Genomic DNA, 19852 nt, shown 5'->3' on the forward strand with positions numbered 1-19852 from the left:
TGAGCATCAGTGGATAGGAGGGCCCAAAGGAATAAAATCCTGGCCTAAGCGGCTAACCCAAGCTGTCCCTAACCATGTGCTTGTGGCGTGAAGGTGTCAGGTGAAAAGCTTGAGATTGAGTGGTTAAAGCCGAGGTCCAAAGTAAAAAAAGAGTGTGCTTAAGAACCATGGACACCTCTAATTGGGGACTTTAGCAAAGCTGAGTCATAATCTGAAAAGGTTCACCCAGTTATGTGTCTGTGGCATTTATGTATCCGGTGGTAATACTGGAAAACAAAGTGCTTAGGGCCACGGCCAAGACTCATAAAGTAGCTGTGTTCAAGAATCAACATACTGAACTAGGAGAATCAATAACACTATCTAAATTCTGAGTTCCTATAGACGCCAATCATTCTGAACTTCAAAGGATAAAGTGAGATGCCAAAACTGTTCATAGGCAAAAAGCTACTAGTCCCGCTCATCTAATTTGATATTTTAGAATTTATAGTAGATTCTCTTCTTTTTATCCTATTTGATTTTCAGTTGCTTGGGACAAGAAACAATTTAAGTTTGGTGTTGTGATGAGCGGATAATTTATACGCTTTTTGGCATTGTTTTTAAGTAGTTTTTAGCATGATTTAGTTAGTTTTTAGTATATTTTTTTTAGTTTTTAAATAAAAATCACATTTCTGGACTTTACTATGAGTTTGTGTGTTTTTCTGTGATTTCGGGTAATTTCTGGCTGAAATTGAGGGACTTGAGCAAAAATCTGATTCAGAGGCTGAAGAAGGACTGCAGATGTTGTTGGATTCTGACCTCCCTGCACTCGAAATAGATTTTCTGGAGCTACCGAAACCCAATTGGCGCGCTCTCAATTGCGTTGGAAAGTAGACATCCAGGCTTTCCAGAAATATATAATAGTCCATACTTTGCCCAAGTTTTGATGATGCAAATTGGTGTTCAAACACCAATTTCCTGCCCTATTCTAGAGTTAAACGCCAAAAACAGGTTGGAAATCAGAGTTAAACGCCAGAAATAGGCTACAACTTGGCGTTTAACTCCAAAAAGAGTCTCTACACATGAAAGCTCAATGCTCAGCCCAAGCACACACCAATTAGGCCCGGAAGTGGATTTCTACATCATTTACTTATCATATGTAACCCTAGCTACTAGTTTAGTATAAAAACTACTTTTAGTGATTTATTTTATATCTCTGGTTAGTCTTTGAATAATTTTATGTTTAGAGATCACGTTTAGGGGGCTGGCCATTCGGCCATGCCTGGACGTTCATCACTTATATATTTTCAACGGTAGAGTTTCTACACACCATATATTAAGGTGTCGAGCTCTGCTGTTCCTCATGAATTAATGCAAAGTACTGTTGTTTTTCTATTCAATTCAAGCTTATTCTTATTCCAAGATATTTACTCGCACTTCATCTTGATGAATGTGATGATCCGTGACCCTCATCATCATTCTCACCTATGAACGCGTGCTTGACAACTACTTCCGTTCTATCTGCAATAGCCTGAGTGTGTATCTCTTAGCCTCTTGGTTCACGATCAGAGTCTTCGTGGTATAGGCTAAAATTATTGGCGGCCATTCCTAAGATTCGGAAAGTCTAAACCTTGTCTGTGGTATTCCGAGTAGGATCTGGGAAGGGATGACTGTGACGAGCTTCAAACTCGCGAGTGTTAGGCGTAGTGACAGACGCAAAAGGATCAATGGATCCTATTCCAACATGATCGAGAACCGACAGATGATTAGCCATGCGGTGACAGCACATTTCGACCATTTTCACTGAGAGGACGGACGGTAGCCATTGACAACGGTGATCCCCCAACATAAAGCTTGCCATGGAAAGGAGTATGAATGATTGAATGAAGACAGTAGGAAAGCAGAGATTCAGAAGCAACAAGCATCTCCATACGCTTATCTGAAATTCTCACCAATGAATTACATAAGTATTTTTATCTTATTTTATATTTTAATTATAGTTTAATTCTCAAAACCTCATAACCATTTCAATCTGTATGACTGAGATTTACAAGATGACCATAGCTTGCTTCAAGCCGACAATCTCCATGGGATCGACCCTTACTCAAGTAAGGTTTATTACTTGGATGACCCAGTGCACTTGCTGGTTAGTTGTGCGGAGTTGTGACAAAGAGTTGAGATTACATTCGTGCGTACCAAGTTGTTGGAGCCGTTTTAGAGATCGCAATTTCGTGCACCAAGTTTTTGGCGTCGTTGCCGGGGATCACAATTTCGTGCACCAGGACACTGATGAGAGAACTTTTGCGTAGTCTAGAAAATTACGGATAAATCCTCGTTGCAAGTATAGTTTCTAAACCTTCAAAAGCCCTTTCATACAAACGTTTTTGGTTGTCACAAGTAACAAACCCCTTTGAAATTGATAACCGAGTATTCAAACCTCGGGTCGTCTTCTCAAGGAATTGCATGGAAGTATGTTCTTATTATTGGTTATGAGTTTTGTAAACTGGGGTATGTTGAATGATAATAAAAATAAATAAATAACTATAAAATAAACTCTTGGTAAGGTATGAGAACTGGAATTCCTATCCTAGTTATCCTTATCAAGTGTGAAGAGAATTGGGTTTTAATCCCACTTGGTCAGCCTTTATTAAACAAAGGAAGGTTAAGTGGACTGATTAACTTGATTCTCAAGTCCTAGTCAACTCCTGTGGGGAAACTAGTGTTAGAGCAATCCTAGCTAAAGCAAAATCTGCCCATTTCAATCACTTGCTGAGTTTGATAACTCAAGTACTACCAATCACTTGACCAAAGCCAAAAGGGAGAAAAATATCTAAATTAAATTGAAAGCAATCTTAAACAGAGCAAATCAATCTTAAATCTGAAATACCTCAAATAACATTAATTAAGAAAATTATATGTAACATGGAAGAGTTCATAAATTAAATTGAGAAAATAAATAAAAATAAAGAACCTGGGATTGAGAGTCACTCCTAAAACTAAGAGAAATCATAAATCCTAATCCTAAGAGAGAAGAGAGAACCTCTCTCTCTAAAAACTACATCTACTCCTAAAATTGTGAATGTGAGAGCCTCTTTATGAATGGATGTATTCTCCCACTTTATAGCCTCTAATCTGTATTTTCTGGGCCGTAAACTGGGTCAGAAATAGCCCAGAACTCGCTGGTTGCGAATTCAAATGCGCTGGTTTCTGTCACTGCGATGCGGCCGCATGGATCACGCGATCGCGTCACCTAGCGTCAGGGGAACTATATCATATTATATATCAAATCGAAACCCCGGACGTTAGCTTTCCAACGCAACTAGAACCGCGTCGTTTGGACCTCTGTAGCTAAAGTTATAGCCGTTTGAGTGCAGAGAGGTCAGGTTGGACAGCTTAGCAATTTCTCCAACTTCTTGCATTCCTTCCACTTTTGCATGCTTTCTTTCCATCCTCCAAGCCATTCCTGCCTTATAATATCTGAAAACACTTAACACACATATCAAGGCATCTAATGGTAATAAGAGAGGATTAATAATAAGCAAATATAAGATCAAAGAAGCATATTTTCAATCAAAACACATAATTAGGAAGGAAATATAAAACCATGCAAATAGTTTGAATAAGTGGGTAAAGAGTTAATAAAAACCACTCAATTGAGTACAAGATAAATCATAAAATAGTGGTTTATCAGACACCCTCTTGAAATTCTCAAGATATATGGACCATGCTTGCTATGTGATTGACTTTTCACCTCTAGTTCTTTTTTCCTACATTGCATAGCAATCATGTTTCCCTCTTATGTCCACTAGGTGATGTGAGCCTAAATTCAAAGTGTGTCATTGTTTGTTGTGTAAGTTTCACACACCATTTGTTCATTAAAGTCTACTTACACAGTGCTTGCTTCTTTTGTGACATAACTTTTTATGCTAGTGTGTATTCTAAACCGCGCGTAATTTAGAACCCACACACCTATTTTGATAAATGTCACACTAATTCACTCACTCAATTCTAGTGGTTTTTACCTTATTCCAACAATTTATGCTTCCTTACTTTTGCATTTACTTTTCTTACTATCCTGTCTTCTATTTTCAGGATAAGTCACCGTAAGCAAAAAATGGAAGCGGGAGAAAGAACACACAGCACTAGTTGATCCACCAGCTGAAGGTGGCAATTCGGAGAGTCGTCGTACCCCCTTGCTCATCTTTGAATGCATCGAGGACGGTGTAAACTTTTAAGTGTGGGGAGGTCGTCCGACCCAATCGGCGATTTTGGGTGACACATTTCTAATCCCAACACTTTTGCATTTCATTCTTAGGTCTTTTAGGATTTTTAGTTGCATTTTCTTATTTTTGCATATATACATAATAAGCTTAGTCAAAATAATGAAATTTTTCAAGGAATTTATTTGTAGGGTACCCCAATTTAATTGAGTAAAAAAAATTTCATTGAACTTGCTTGAATTATATATTGTGGAACATGATTTTTGAGCTAAGAATACAAGCATGTGAGATTTGAGCCTAAATGTGTGGTTACATCATATACCACTTATTTTCCTTCTTGTGTGTATTATTCTCTTTCTATGATAGTAATCTTTGATTTGTTTAATTCTTTATGTCCATTATTTTGTGTATACATGCACTTATATGATTGAGGCCATTGTTTCATTTAGCTCACTTACCCAAATAGCCTTACCTTTTATCTTCCATTGTTAGCCAATTTTGAGCCTACAATTAACCCACTTTGTTCTTTAATTTAGCACATTACAAGCCTTAAAAGCGAAAAACAAAAAATGTTCTTAATTTTGGATCTTTGATTAACTTAGGCTAGTGAGTGTATGTATCATTCAAGTTTGGGAAAACTTGGGACATTGGTTGAGGTAAAAGTGTATTTTGAGTTTTTTATTGAAAACATTGGGAATTGGGTACATACTCATGTGTTAATTAAATGTAAAACCATATGCATTGATGCTCTTGTATATATATTTTAGTTTGAAAAGAAAAAAATGAGAAAAATAAAAGAAAAAAAAAGAAAAGAAAAAGAAAGAAAGAAAAAGAAAAGCAATAAAAAGGGGACAAAATGCCCCAAGGAGAAGTTCAGTAATAATCAATGCATATGAGTTGTGATCAAAAAGAGAATGCATGAGTGTGTCAAAAGTGAAGAATGGGTAGTTAAGTTAGATTTGAAATTGTATAGGTTATCATAGGTTAGGTGGGAAGTTTAAGTTAATCAAAGATTCAAACTTCTAGTTCACTTGACCATATGCATCCTACCTTGACCCTAGCCCTATTAAAACCTTATGAAAAGTCCTCATGATATTTGTATGCATGCATGAAATAATTTTTTATTGTTAGATGAAAAACAAATCTTGGAAAGCATGATTAGAGGATAATTGAGTGAATCAACCCCACACACTTGAGTCACTAGAGCGGATACACATCCGGTGAGGGTTCGATTACTCAATTACTTGTTTTCACCTAGGATCATCACTTTTCTTGTAAGTTTTTAAAACCTTTAATAACTCAATTCAATTGTGGGTTTGATTTGATTGCTATTGCTTCAGCCCTCATGTGCATATATGCTTTTTTGGAAGTTGATTTATTTTGACCAAGTAGTTGCATTCATTTAGATAGTTGCATATAGTTTCTTTGCATTGAATAAATGATAAAACCCCTTACCTCTTTCTTGATTTAGCATGAGGATATGCTTGGTTTAAGTGTGGGGAGATTTGATGCACCACTATTTCATGGTACATTTTGTGCTTAATTTAGGGGATTTTATCAACTTTTCTCACATTTATTCAATGAAATGGCATGGTTTCATGACTTTCTCCTAATTTGTTCTTAAGAGTGAAAACATGCTTTTTAGGCCCTTAATTTGCTAGTTTTAATTCACCTTTGATTCCACTAGATGCCTTGATATGTTTGTTAGTGAATTTAGTTTGAAAAGGCTAGGAATGGATCAAAGGAGTGAAGAGAAAAGCATGCAAAGTGGAGAACTCATAAAAAATCAAGGATTGGGAGTGCATACATCGACGCGTACATGTGGATATGAAGTCGCTTGGTGATGCGTATGCATGACATGACGCGTACTCGTGGAAAGTAAAAATGCCAAGTGACGCGTACGCGTGACGCATGCGTACACGTCGTAGCTCGCACGTGACCTTATTAAAGTGAAAACGCTGGGGGCAATTTCTGAGCTTCCCAGGCCCAAATCCAACTGATTCCAAAGACTGTTTCATGCAGAAATCAAGAGGGGTCAAGGGGGGAAGCACATAGTTGAGTTTTTGCCATGGTTTAGCTAGTTTCTAGAGGGAGAAGCTCTCTCTTCTCTCTAGAATTAGGTTAGATGTAGATTAGGATTTCTTTAGATCTAGGTTTAACTTATGCTTTGATTTACTTTTCCTTTTTAATTTCTTGTTACTTTACCTTTGCTTTCCTAGTTAGTATTTTACTCTTTGTATTTGTTTACTTTGTTGTTGATGCACTATTGTTTCTTCTATTTTCCTTTAATGCAATTTATGTTTGATTTCCTTTATTGTCTAATTGCTTTGTTGTTGTTAATTTCTTGCAATTGGTAGTTGTAGATTTACATTTCTTGTAATTTTATCTTGCTTTCTTTTATGCCTTCCAAGTGTTTGTCAAAATGCTTGGAAGGATTTAGAGTAGATTTTTGTGTTCTTGGCTTGGGATGGTAACTTAGGTGAACTTGAGTAAATAATGTCCAAGTGATTGATAATTGATGTCCATTGACTCTAGCTTCCACTAAGTTCATTAGTGAGGTGGCTAGGACTTATGGATCAGGATTAATGTAGCTCATTTTACTTTCCTTTACTTGTTAAAGGATGACTTAATGGGATTAGTCCTTGCAATTATCATGTTGTGGTTAGTAACAAGGATAAAGATCCTTAACCATCAACCCTTGCTAAGACCTTTTTACCATTTGAGTTTCATTTAATTCCTTGCCATTTATTTTTCTTGTCTTTTATTCAAAATTCCAAAATATACTTGTCCCATAACCAATAACAAGAACACTTCCCTGCAATTCCTTGAGAGGTGACCCAAGGTTTAAATACTTCGGTTATTTTTTTGGGGTTGTACTTGTGACAACCAAATTTTTGATTGAGGATTGTTTGCTAGTTTAGAAACTATACTTACAACGAGAATTTATTTATGAAATTCTATACCATCAAAATTTCCCTTCATCAAGGCACCTTGGTTGGGGTCTGGAACTTCTACAGCGAAGTGGATTCATTTTGGGGTTTTATTTTTGGTCTTTTGCTATATGTGTATAGATTCTCCTCATATATATACTTGTATTATTTTTCACCTCTTAGAGATTTATGGAGAATCAGGATTGATTATATATGTATTTTGAGTTCTGGGTTAAGTATATAAATGTATGTAAATATTCTCCGGCTAGCTTTAGCTTCGCAAGCTGAGACAGGAGCTTGTTATTTTATATTCTTGGCCCTCTGCTCTTACTTCTTATATATATGTTTGTGTACTCCAGTTTTCTTCGTACACAAGTAATCTCTTTCCTAAGCGTTGCGCTTTTATTTTTGCGATTTTGTTCTTACCTATTCTTCAAGGCTCCTAGTATAGTATATTCTTTGAACTATTATATATATTTATATTTTATTTTGGAGGTCGTAGCACCTCGCCACCTCAGTTTTACATCCTAGGTGTAAAGCTCTATATGGTAGGGTGTTACATTATGGTATCAGAGCAGTTCTTTCCTATAAAGCCTGAAAGATGGACTGACTATGCTTCCGGGCATACTCTGAGTGTCTATACATGCTGATTAGGATATCTAACTGATATATGAGCATGCATTTGGAACTTTCAAGCACTATACTTGCGATATTGAGACTGATCACCTTGATATCACTTGTTTGGTGTGAACAGGGACCAAATGGCGACTCGTGAACACGGTCGCGGTCGAGGGAGAGATAGGGCTAGTAACTTATAACCTGAGACAGCTGAGAATAATCCTGCAAACTTTATGACTACCCTGGAGAACATGGTTGCTCCTATGCAGGCTACGGCTGCGGCATTGGGGAATCAAGCCGGTAATGGGAATGGTGATGATAGAGGAAATGGGCCAATGACCTTAGCAACCTTCCTGAAGATAAACCCGCCCATTTTTAGAGGGACAACAAACCTTACAGAGGCAGATAACTGGTTTCAGGCAATAGAATGGGCATTACAAGCACAACAAGTTCCTAAAAGTCAACGTGTTGAGTTTGCAACTTATCAGTTAATGGGTGAAGCTCAGTATTGGTGGCAGGGTACACGACGCCTGCTGCAGCAAGACAATGTTGTAATACCTTGGAATGCCTTTCAGTTGAAATTCTACAAAAAGTACTTTCCCAATTCAGTCAAGATGGCTAAGAAACTTGAATTGTTGTAACTGAAGCAGGGTCAAATGTCTGTAGCCGAATACATAAACAAGTTTGAGGAATGAAAATACATCAAATACGAAGGGGGACTTCGGAGTGATATACTGAGTTTAGTAGGTTTGATGGAGATCAGAGTTTTCTCAGACTTGGTAAACAAGAGTAGAGTCACAGAAAATTGTTTGAAGAAGGCTGCTATAGAAAGGAATGATAGCCAGGAATTCCACTGAAGAGACCACAATCAGAATTTGGCACCAATGGGCCAAGAATTCAAGCGAAGAGGGAAACAAACAAGGGATACTTCGGAGGAGCTGACATGTCAGAAGTGTGGTCGCTATCATATGGACAGGCCGTGCCACTTTGGCTTTGGCGTATGTTACATGTGTAGTCTACCAGGGCGCATATCCAGGAATTGTCCGCAAGAAAGACTCAAGATGGGGGATGATCGAATCAGCAGGATTGAGGTAATTGCGAAATTGATAGCCAAAACCTAAATTGTAATTTGTGATTTTGAAACACCGTATTTATTTATAGCCTGCGTCAGGGATGAGGATGCAAGATTGAAAGTGTCAAGCTTAGTGTTAATCTGAGGACTTGGTTGAAGGGAGTAATGAAAGAAAAATCTATTCGACCAAGGGCTACCCTGTGGAGAACACCCATTTTGTTAGTAGAATGGGAAGACCATAGTAGTAGACTGTATAGGAGAGGGATAGTACCGGTGAATCTTCACGTCGCGATCTTGCTTTCCTTGTGTAACCTGCAATGGAATTTGGTTTTGGATTCCTTTTTCCCTCGAACAACGAATGGTTTATCCTCTAAATTCTAACCCCTTTACATGCACATATTTATATTTGAATCTGGCCATCCAGGGGTGAGCCTGAGCTTGTTTTGGTATAAACAAATGATTCTTGAGTCTTGGAAGTTTGCTGAAGGTTGGGGGCCTTAATTCTCGCCGATCGTATTGTTTGAAATTACATTGGCACGCTAGGATGCACCGTGTGTGTGGATGCCTGAATGCAAAGAAAACTTTCGAATCTTGAGAGGAAGATTAATCTCTGTACCAGTACTCGTGATACTTGAACCTAATAAGCCATTTGAAATTACTACGAAGTATTATCAAAGGGTTTAAGATGCATGTGGAGGCAACATTGTAAAGTAGTGACAAGCGCCCTCACTAAGAAGACCCTGAGTGTTGTTGGAGGATGATTAAGGAGAAGGAACCGTTAAGTAAGATTATAATCTAAAGTTGGGTTTTGAGGTAGCAGCTAGAGCTATCAGACTGAATCGATTACAAATTCCAAGGAATTGTAAGGCTGAGAGTTTGGGAAGCGCAATAAGGGGATAAAGAGTTAATAAGAATGTTGAAGTATGTTGAACAAGGGAATCAAGCGTCTTAGGTTCTGAACTGATAGCCGAAAATAATGAGGAAAGATTAAGCAAATTTGAGTTGAGATTATAACTGTGTAAAGCCAACAGATAAGTTATACGAATAAGAAAGGAGAAGGCTTAGCTAGTTTGAAGAAGGAAGATACGCGTTCTTAAAAGCTACTTCAACGAACTAGAATCGGTGAGCCATCAAAACTAGGGAATTAAAACCGAGGTGTATTAAACCGTTTAATGTATTAAGACAGATTATGGGCCGGTGAGGTAGCCAGCAGCTTTTTCCGTTGTATCTTTTGAACCTGCACGACATATCCACACTCCACCACGCCGGCAGTATGCCTCTGTAGTAAACCACAGTTTATGGTCTGAGTTAATCTAAATGAAAAGGAGAGTTGACGTATTGAGTAACTTTGGTTGAGGTTGACAATACCAGTGTAAGCAACTAGGCAGAAGAGTAGTATCAATAATAAAGTTTGCTTGGAATCAGGTTGAAATCGAAGGATACACTTGGAAACTCGAATCGGATATGCAGAAAGACTACCCACACCTCTTTTCAAGTAACTAAATTTGAATTTTGAGGACAAAATTCTTAATTAGGTGGGTAGGATGTAAACCCCACAAAATTAGTGAATAATTACTCAATAAACTAGTTTTTAATAAAAGAAATTGAAAATTTAAATTTTATAGTTTAATTGAATAGAGCTAATTAAAATAAGAATTTTGACACTAATTTTAAATAATTTGACCCAAAATTAGGCCAAACGGGCTAAACCGGGTGGACCGGGCCCAAATGGGCCCAAACCCACATACATTACCCATACTTAAAAGCCAAAATTCAGCCTCCCTCCCTTTCATTTTGGCATCAACGTTGAATTGAAGAGAGTTGTGAGGTGAGGATTTCATATTCCAGTTCCAACTTCAATCCTCTGTAACTTTCAATTCGGAGCTCCGATTGACGAGCCGTTTGTGGCCACACATTTGTCTCGGAGTTCTCTTCATTTCTATTCAAACAAATTGGTAATAATATTTGTGATTTGCACCCAGTTTCCTTTCCCCTTTCTGTTCGCATTTTTGTGTGTATATAGAGTGATTTTGATGATTTTGGTGGTTTAGGTATAATCTAACATTGGATAATTGTTGGATTATACTCCAATCATCAATGGGTGAGGTATGAAAACTTTAAACCCTTGTGGTTTTTCTAGTTTTGTGTACCTTAGTGCTAATTTAGTGAATTGTGTGAATTAGATTGAATTTATGTTAATTTGGAGTTTGAGTTGGTAAATTGGAGCTCTTGGAACAACCCTTGGTGGCTGGAATCATTGAGTTTATTAGGAATCTTGAAGATTGAATTTTGGTGGTTTTGAGCTTTGGGGAGAAATTGGCCAAGGTATGGTTTATGTTTCTCGTATTTAATATGTAATGTCTTGTGAAAATTTAGGCTAGACGACCTACGATAAGTTGGATTGAGAATGTTGGATTGGATTGATAGTTTAGTTGACAATGTATGTTTAATTTGTTAAGGCATGATAAATTCATTGGTTTTATGACATGAATATAGTTGATGATGGTGGAAAGATGATATTTGAAGTGTATGATGTTGTAGGTATTGATGAATATGTATATTGTTATATTGAACTTGTGTTGTTGGATATGATCATGATGATGTATATCAAAGATGTTGTGTTAAGCATGGGTTGTTGGATTGAAAACTTGACGGGGATGGTAAATTAGTGTATTGAGGAATGATGTGTGTAGTTGAGTTTGGTTTTGAGCCACTATAGTAAGATTTGGTAAGTTTGAATGGGGGTTGGAGATGAAATATTTTGGAAGGTGAGGTTTGGCAAAATTCTGCATAATCTATTTTCTGGCAGCAACTTCGGACGCTTTTTGGGAACGATCTAACCATCACAACTGATTGAAATTAATTTTTCTTTAATCCTTGGGATGTTTAGATCAATCCTACAAAATTTGGTTAATGTTTAACGGTTGGATTAGGAGATATAAAGTTTTGAAGTTTGTTACTTTAAAGCTGATTTTCTGCTGTTGCATAATCAAACTAGCAACTTTCCAAGCTTATATCTCCGAATCCTGACCATAATTTTGAGTGGGACCAAAAATACATTGATTCTGGGAATATTTTCTTGTTTGTGTAGAAATTTCATACTTTCATAAATTGTTTTGAAGAAGTTGTGCTAGTTTTAAAAATAGAGTTCTTAGCTGTTTTGATAGCGAAACTAGTTTTTAAAAGCAAACTTGTAATCAGTATAACTCTTTCCAGAAAAATGATTTTTCTATGGAAATTTGACTGACTTAAAGCTCTCTAAGTCTATTTCATTTTTGGAAAATTTCAGATATATCAAGTGAAAATATGATGTTTGGTGAATTTTCTAAGAACAGGGTAGCTTGCTGTCTTATTGCAGAATTTTCAAACTTGAAACCAATTTTTGAAAGAGAAAATGGATTTCTTTTTTATTTTATTCAATTTAACTATTTCAAATGGGTTTGGATTTCTAGGATACTTCCGTTTTGAGTCTAGAGAGAAAGAATTAGGCTTGTAATCTTTCGTAGATGGATTTTTGGATAAAATGAAGTGTGCGAAAAGGATGATGATGTTATGAATAATGATAAAATTGATAATTAATGACTGATAATGAATGAATGAATGAATGAATGAATGAATATGATAAATGAAGTCGAAATGAGATTGTTATTGATGAGTTATAATTGATAATATGAATTGAGATTGAATGGATATATGTTTGAGATACCTAGGCAGTAGCAAGCATTGTGGTTCGTCCCGCTTGCTCTAGGTCAATGCTTGAGATACTTGGGTAGTAGCAAGGATGGTGGTTCATCCCGCTTGCTCCAGGTCTGAGATTGTGATGCCAGAGTAGTAGCAACAATAATGGTTATTCCACTCGCTCCAGGTTGATCTTTCAAATACCCACCTGAGTAGTAGCCGCAGTAGTAGTTATTCCACTGACTCTGGGTTAAGCGGGTAGTAGTCAGCGGGTTGTATCTCAAACCCACTTGCTCTGCATGGGTGTTTCAGTCCATGGTTAGCTACTAGGACGTATCGGGTTGGCTATATAACCGACAGATGATATCATCAGCCATACGACAGGCATGCATCATATGCATATTGTTTGAATTTTTTGTTTGTGCTTTAATTGGGATTGCCTAAGTGATTATAATATGCTATTTGTTATATTTCCTATCTGTATTACTTGTATTCTACCTGTGTTTGCCTTTGTCTACTTGTTTGCCTTTGTAATTTCATCGGAGATGGAGGAACGGAGGAAAGGCAGAGAAGTTAGGGATTTTGTTAGGCTTAAGACTTGGTTAAGTTAGGAATCCTTAGAAAACCACTTTGAGTTATGGCTTCTTCTTTAGTTTTTAAGTTTTATAATAAGAGTGTTGGTGTTATAGGATTGCCTCTGGCATTATAGGATTGCCTTTGGCATTCCCAAGACCTTATATCTTATATATGCAGGTACCTTTACCACACTAAGAACCCCCGCTTCTCATCCCATACGATATTTGTGTTTTTCATATGCAGGTCGAGAGTCACCTCGGTTGGCATCTGGAACTTCTACAGCGAAGTGGATTCATTTTGGGGTTTTACTTTTGGTCTTTTGCTATATGTGTATAGATTCTTCTCATATATATACCTGTATTATTTTGCACCTCTTAGAGATTTATGGAGAATCAGGATTGATTATATATGGATTTTGGGTTCTGGGTTAAGTATATATATGTATGTAAATATTCTCCGGCCAGCTTTAGCTTCGCAGGCTGAGTCAGGAGCTTGTTATTTTATATTCTCGGCCCTCTGCTCTTACTTCTTATATATATGTTTGTGAACTCTAGTTTTCTTCGTATGCAAGTAATCTCTTTCCTAAGCGTTGCACTTTTATTTTTGTGATTTTGTTCTTACCCATTCTTCAAGGCTCCTAGTATAATACATTCTTTCAACTATTATATATATATATATTTATATTTTATTTTAGAGGTCGTAGCACCTCGCCACCTCAGTTTTACATCCTAGATGTAAAGCTCTGTGTGGTAGGGTGTTACAACAATCCTCATGGGATCGACCCTGACTCGCTCAAGTATTACTTGGACGACCTAGTTCACTTGCTGGTACTGCTGCTATACGAAAAGTGTGGGGTTTGCATACATGCGCACCAGGAGCTCAAGGAAATCAGAGCTCGTGAGGAGACTGACAGAATCCCCTTGCACGCCCCTTTGATGAGAGAGGAACCTGAAGACTACTCTTCTTCAAACGAGCAAGAGGAGTCTAAGAAAGAGCAAATTGCTCGGTTCCTGGCAATCCTTAGTAAGCTGAACGCCAACTCCTCTCATGCAGTAGCATTGGAGAAGGATACCCTTCCGTGATGTGTTTGGAAGCTTCAAAGGGAGATGAGACTGTGGTGCTGACAAAGGAATGCAGTACCTTGGTCCAGAAGAAGCTCCCTCAGAAGCTCCCGGATCCTGGAAGCTTCCTGATTTCCTATACTATAGGGACTATCACCTTTGAGAAGGCATTATGCGACCTTGGCTCAAGCATTAACCTCATGCCTCTATCTGTAATGAAGAGGCTAGGAATTCTAGTGGTGCAGCGTGCCGAAAAATCATTGGAGATGGCAGATAAGTCCCTAAAAAAGGCGTATGGCATGGTGGAGGATGTCCTAGTGAAGGTTCAAGACCTTTACATCCGTGCAAATTTGGTGATCCTAAACACTAGGGAGAACAGAGATGAATCTATCATCCTTGGAAGGCCTTTCCTAGCCACTGCTAAGGTCATAATTGATGTGGAAAGAGGAGAGCTGTATGTTTTTCAAGATCCCTAACCCTCAGTCTCCCTCTGACACAGGAGGTACCATTGTACAACACAGAGTAATTCAGCCTTCCCTCTCAGTGTAGAGCTTTACAGAGCCCCTGATGTGTGATATTTTGTCAATCTAGAATTTATCAATAAATTCTGTCATCAGTATAGTCTAAACCAACAAGCAATCCCGCACCAAACTTAGAAAATGTGTCACCACAATTCAAAATCAATAACCGGGATTAAAATCCCGAGTTGTTCTCCCTAGGAGTTAACCTAAGATGCACATCATTGGTTAGGAGTTCTCTTGGTGTTTTTGGAATTGAATACAAGGAAAGTAAATGAGCATAAATTAAGACAATGAGTGATTTACTATTGGACTAAGTAAACCAAGAAATTAGACTAACAAGAGTAAATGATAATCAATCGATATAAAAGCCTTGACTAGGGGTGAGAATCGGAATTCCTACCATCATTTCCTCCATCAATTGTGACAAGAATTAGTCATTTCTCCACTTAGTTAACCTCTAATTATGAAGGAAAGTCAAGTGGAGATAATCAATTTGAGTCCATAAGTCCTAGTCAAATCCTAAGGAAATACTAGCTTTAGTGACATTCAAATCAACTAGCAACTTCTAATTGTCAATAAACAAAAGACTTTGATAATTCAAGTGTCTCCAATTAACCAACCTCTAAGCCAAGAGTAAAAAGCTACTCCATAACTATAGTTGACAATTTCTCAAACACTTGGTAAGCAATAATGAAAGACATTGGGAAATTGAGAAAAAATTCAAATCAAGGTTATCTACTACAAACAATTAACCACAATCAAGCAATTAACACCAATAAACATGAAATTCCTCAATGCATTAATAGAAATCAAAGTAAACAAGATCCAAATATAAGATCTACAATACTAGAGTAACAAGAACACTAAAATGAGAGTAGAAGAATGAGATCTACAAATTAGAACAATGTAGAATTGAATTAAATTCAGATCTAACCAAAGGATCCAAGTGAAATTGAAATTGAGCAAGCCAAAACCTAGAGAGAAGTGAGAGTTTCTCTCTCTAGAAACATAAACTCAAAAACTAGCTAAAAAAGTGTCTAATGTGTGAATTCCCCTTCAATCCTTGGTTCCTTGGGTCTTTTCCCTCCAGAATTCAGCTCAAATTGGGCCTAGAGCTCTTTAGAAATCGCTAGCCACAATTTCACTAATGAAGTCAGGTGTCGAGCTTCACGCGTGCGCGTTGGTCATGCGTACGCATCGTCTGGGTTTTTGCAAGCCACGCGTACGCGTCAAGCATGTGTACGCATCGATGAGATTTTTGACCAGCCACGCGAATGCGTCTACTTTTGCGCGCCTATCCCAGATCCAAGCTCCCACGCGTGAGCGTCGGCCACGCGTGCGCGTCGATGCCAATGCTCCAAAGCTCTATTTTTCATGCTCCTTCCACTTGTGCATGCTTCCTTTCTCTCTTCTAGACCATTCTTGCCCCTATAAACTCTGAAATCACTCAACAAACATATCATGGCATCGAATGGTAATAGACGGAGAATAAAATATAGCATGTTTAGGGCCTAAAAAGCATGTTTTCAACCATTAAGCGATATTAGGAAGGAGACACAAAACTATGCATTTTATGTGCATAAATGTGATGGAATGTTGATAAAATTCCTCAAATTCTACATAAGATAAACCCTAAAATTGGGGTTTATCAAATCTTCCCACACTTAAACCAAGCATGTCCTAATGCTAAAAATTAAAAGACCAAAGAACATAGGAGATGGAATTTAGGGCCTAAAAAGTGTGTTTTCAACCATTAAGTGAAATTAGGAAGGAGACACAAAACTATGCATTTTATGTGCATAAGTGTGATAGAATGTTGATAAAATCCCTCAAATTCTACATAAGATAAACCCTAAAATTTGGGTTTATCAAATCTTCCCACACAAAAACCAAGTATGTCCTGATGCTAAAAATTAAAAGACCAAAAAACATAGGAGACAGAATTTATTAAATGCAATTTACCTATATGGATGCAACTAATGCAAATTACTACAAGAAAAACACCCATTCAGGTACACATGAAAAGTGTAGCCAAAAGTGAAAAAAATGATGCCTTAGGCTACGGCTACGCTTTCTGGGCTACGGCTACGCTTTTTGGAGTGATTCCTATTCGGCCGTTGCCTATTCTCAAAGGCTACGCTTTTTTCACCAAGGGCTATGCTTTTGGCATTTGTGAATAGGGTGCGCTTTTCAAGTGATATTGTCCAGGAGCAAAGGCTACGCTTTTTAGCTTCCATTTTTACCAGAATAGGCTACGCTTTTTAATGCTACTGCATCACCTGTAAAGCGTAGCCCCATTGTATACCATGGCTACTTTTTATAAGTGTAGCCTTAGGTCTCATTTTTTTTTTGATACTATAGCTACTCTATATAAGTGTAGCCTTAGGTCTCATTTTTTTCTGTATATGTATATATATATATATATTTAATAATTATTAATACAACATAATAGTTAATATGATTACATGTATAATAATTCTGCATTTTTATTTAAATGAGTTGAATATCATAAAATAAAAATAAATACATAATTATACTAAATAATTTTTTTATATAATAAAAATTATCTCTAACCAAAATATATTTATAATAATAATCCAAAAATACTAAAATAAAGTTAATTGTAAAAAGTCATACATCTCACACTAAAGTAAGCATAGCCATATCAAAATAACTATAATATCACTTAGAATTTACTACTAATACTCTACAAAAAAACATATCCTAAATACATACATAAGTATCTTCTAATAAAATTCATTAATCAACCATACATGTAAAGATTCTAAACAGTACTCTATCTTAGCCAATAAACCACAATAATAATCAGCTTAATCTTCATTGTTTAATCTTCATTGTTACCCTGCATAATTATATAGAAAAGTAGTTAGAAAAATATTCATAATGACATTCGTAATTATGAAAAAAAACTAATGTTATTCTGTTCAAACCAAAAGCAACATTTCACAAGATTATCCCACATGAGCTTGCAATGAAGGGAACACTACGTAGACATAGTAAACCAAGAAAGCATATACAAAAAAAAAATAACATGGTCACAACAAAAGAGGTGAATTCAAAGAATTATGCATTATCTTGTTTCATTCAAAGTTCAAACCATGAAAATATGCAGGTGTTTCTTTCTTCCATTTCCTTTAACACAATCCTGATATGTCCCTATAGCACTGTTCATGTACTAATTAACCAGACTTTCACATTTAAATTAGATATAGGGACAAATTCATTTGTGCCAAGTTCACAAAATCAGAAATACAACAACCAGAATTGCACAAACAAATTTCAGCCATAGCAATACAACTTCGGTTAATAAAGCCAACGACATATAATTTCCAGCCATAGCAATTAATGTAAATGCAAGCAAAAAACTATGGAACAGGGAACAGATAAGGACATACCACATCCAAGTTCGGAAAATGAGTTGATCCACATCCAAGTTCGGAAAATGAGTTGATCCATGGCCGCTATTCGCATCAATCGGAGACTGTTGGGCGTCTTGTAATAAAGCTCCTAGTTCTTGTGGCCTCATTCCAGGTTCCGATCGCTGCAGTATTAACTTGACGATATTTCGCAACCCATGAATCTCTTCCTCTTGTTTTTGCTGTTTGGCCTCTATGTGTCCAAGTTTATCCTTCAGACCAAACACTTCTTCTTTGTGCTAATTTTTTATTTCATTAATTTCATCATGTTTTTTTAAATCACTTTTTGTCACAGGATCTTCCATACAACCTTAACCGACCCGGTTGTTCTTTCCCGAATAAAGTATCAAATGCTTCCTCTTCTGTTTCACGAGCAGCTTGGCAGTGTTGGAAGTCTTCCTGCATAGAAGAAACAATTAAAAGTTGAATTAGTTACCATATCCTAAATTTGAAATGTAATTATGAATTATTCAATGAACTCTTACAACAACAGTCTGTGTTTCCTCATCCACTTCTTTCCTCTTCCGACTTGATCGGGTAGCAATGAACATCTCAAACCTTTTTGGTTCCTCATTTGTTTCCTTTGTCGCTCGCTGCAAAACAAGATCTTACTTCGGTTTCTTCCTTCAATTTATGCAAATATAAATCCTAATAAATATAAATCTGCTATTTCATATTAAAGAACTTTACCATAGCCACTCGTACTCTTCCGAAATTGATTGGCCCCATGCGATGTGGAAACTTCTATTTTTCCTTGTGTTGCTTGTTTCTTTGACTTATTGACTGGAAGTGAATAAAAAATTAGCATACAATTACTAACATGTGCAGCATAATGAGTTGGGCAAATCTACTAGCAAGGCTATATTATTAAGCTAAAGCACTAAAAAATATATCACATTCACTCGTTAAATATTAACCCTGCCTTTAAAAATTAGATAGGAAAAAAACCAGTGTAGCCAAGACAATCAAAAAGAATATCATATAAGATTCCCGTGAAACCAGTGACCAACCGGCACAACTCTCCCAATTCTTCTAGTTTGTAGATGCCTTATTGATCACGGTTTAAGATGATCAAAGTCCAACCAAAAGTGGCTATGTGGAGTTTGCATTTATTAAGAAGCAAATGCATGAGGATGAAAGACAGTAACTAATAATAAATGCACTCAATTTTCAAACTTGAGCCACATGGCACAAGTACAAGATGTTACCACAACTACTAGTAGTATAAGATCAATGATTCATACAACTAGTTTCCCTGTTTAGTTTCAATTTTGAACTAGTACAACAATATAGGTAATATTTATTTCAATTTACCAGATTTTCTTTTTAAAAAATGAAAGAATATCTGCACATTATTGAAAGTGTTAGTTGTCTATTATAATTCCTAGCTATAGTTATAACAATATAATTCAGATTAACGGTAGTATTGAAATTATAATGGCAGATGATAACTGTGCAAATCAAAATTGTGTCAAAAAGTAGTTAGAAGTTCTTAACTAATTCTGGCAGCTTCTGTAGTATTGTGGTTACTTTCTCTAGTTGCGTAAATAATGCGCCTTAGTCTAGTGTGTATTGTGATTAAGTTCTCTTATGTACTCTAGTGTTAATTGATTAGGATTTTTTGTTCTTTCTGTCACTGCTACTACTACCTTCCCTTTCTGATTCCTTAATCCATGAATAAGAATAATAATAATTCCTTAATCCATGAATAAGAAATGCAAATGAACTTCATCAGATTAGCAACCAGAGATGAACAATTAGAA

This window comes from Arachis hypogaea, chromosome 19, assembly GCF_003086295.3.
Source record: "Arachis hypogaea cultivar Tifrunner chromosome 19, arahy.Tifrunner.gnm2.J5K5, whole genome shotgun sequence".
Classification (NCBI taxonomy): domain Eukaryota; kingdom Viridiplantae; phylum Streptophyta; class Magnoliopsida; order Fabales; family Fabaceae; genus Arachis; species Arachis hypogaea.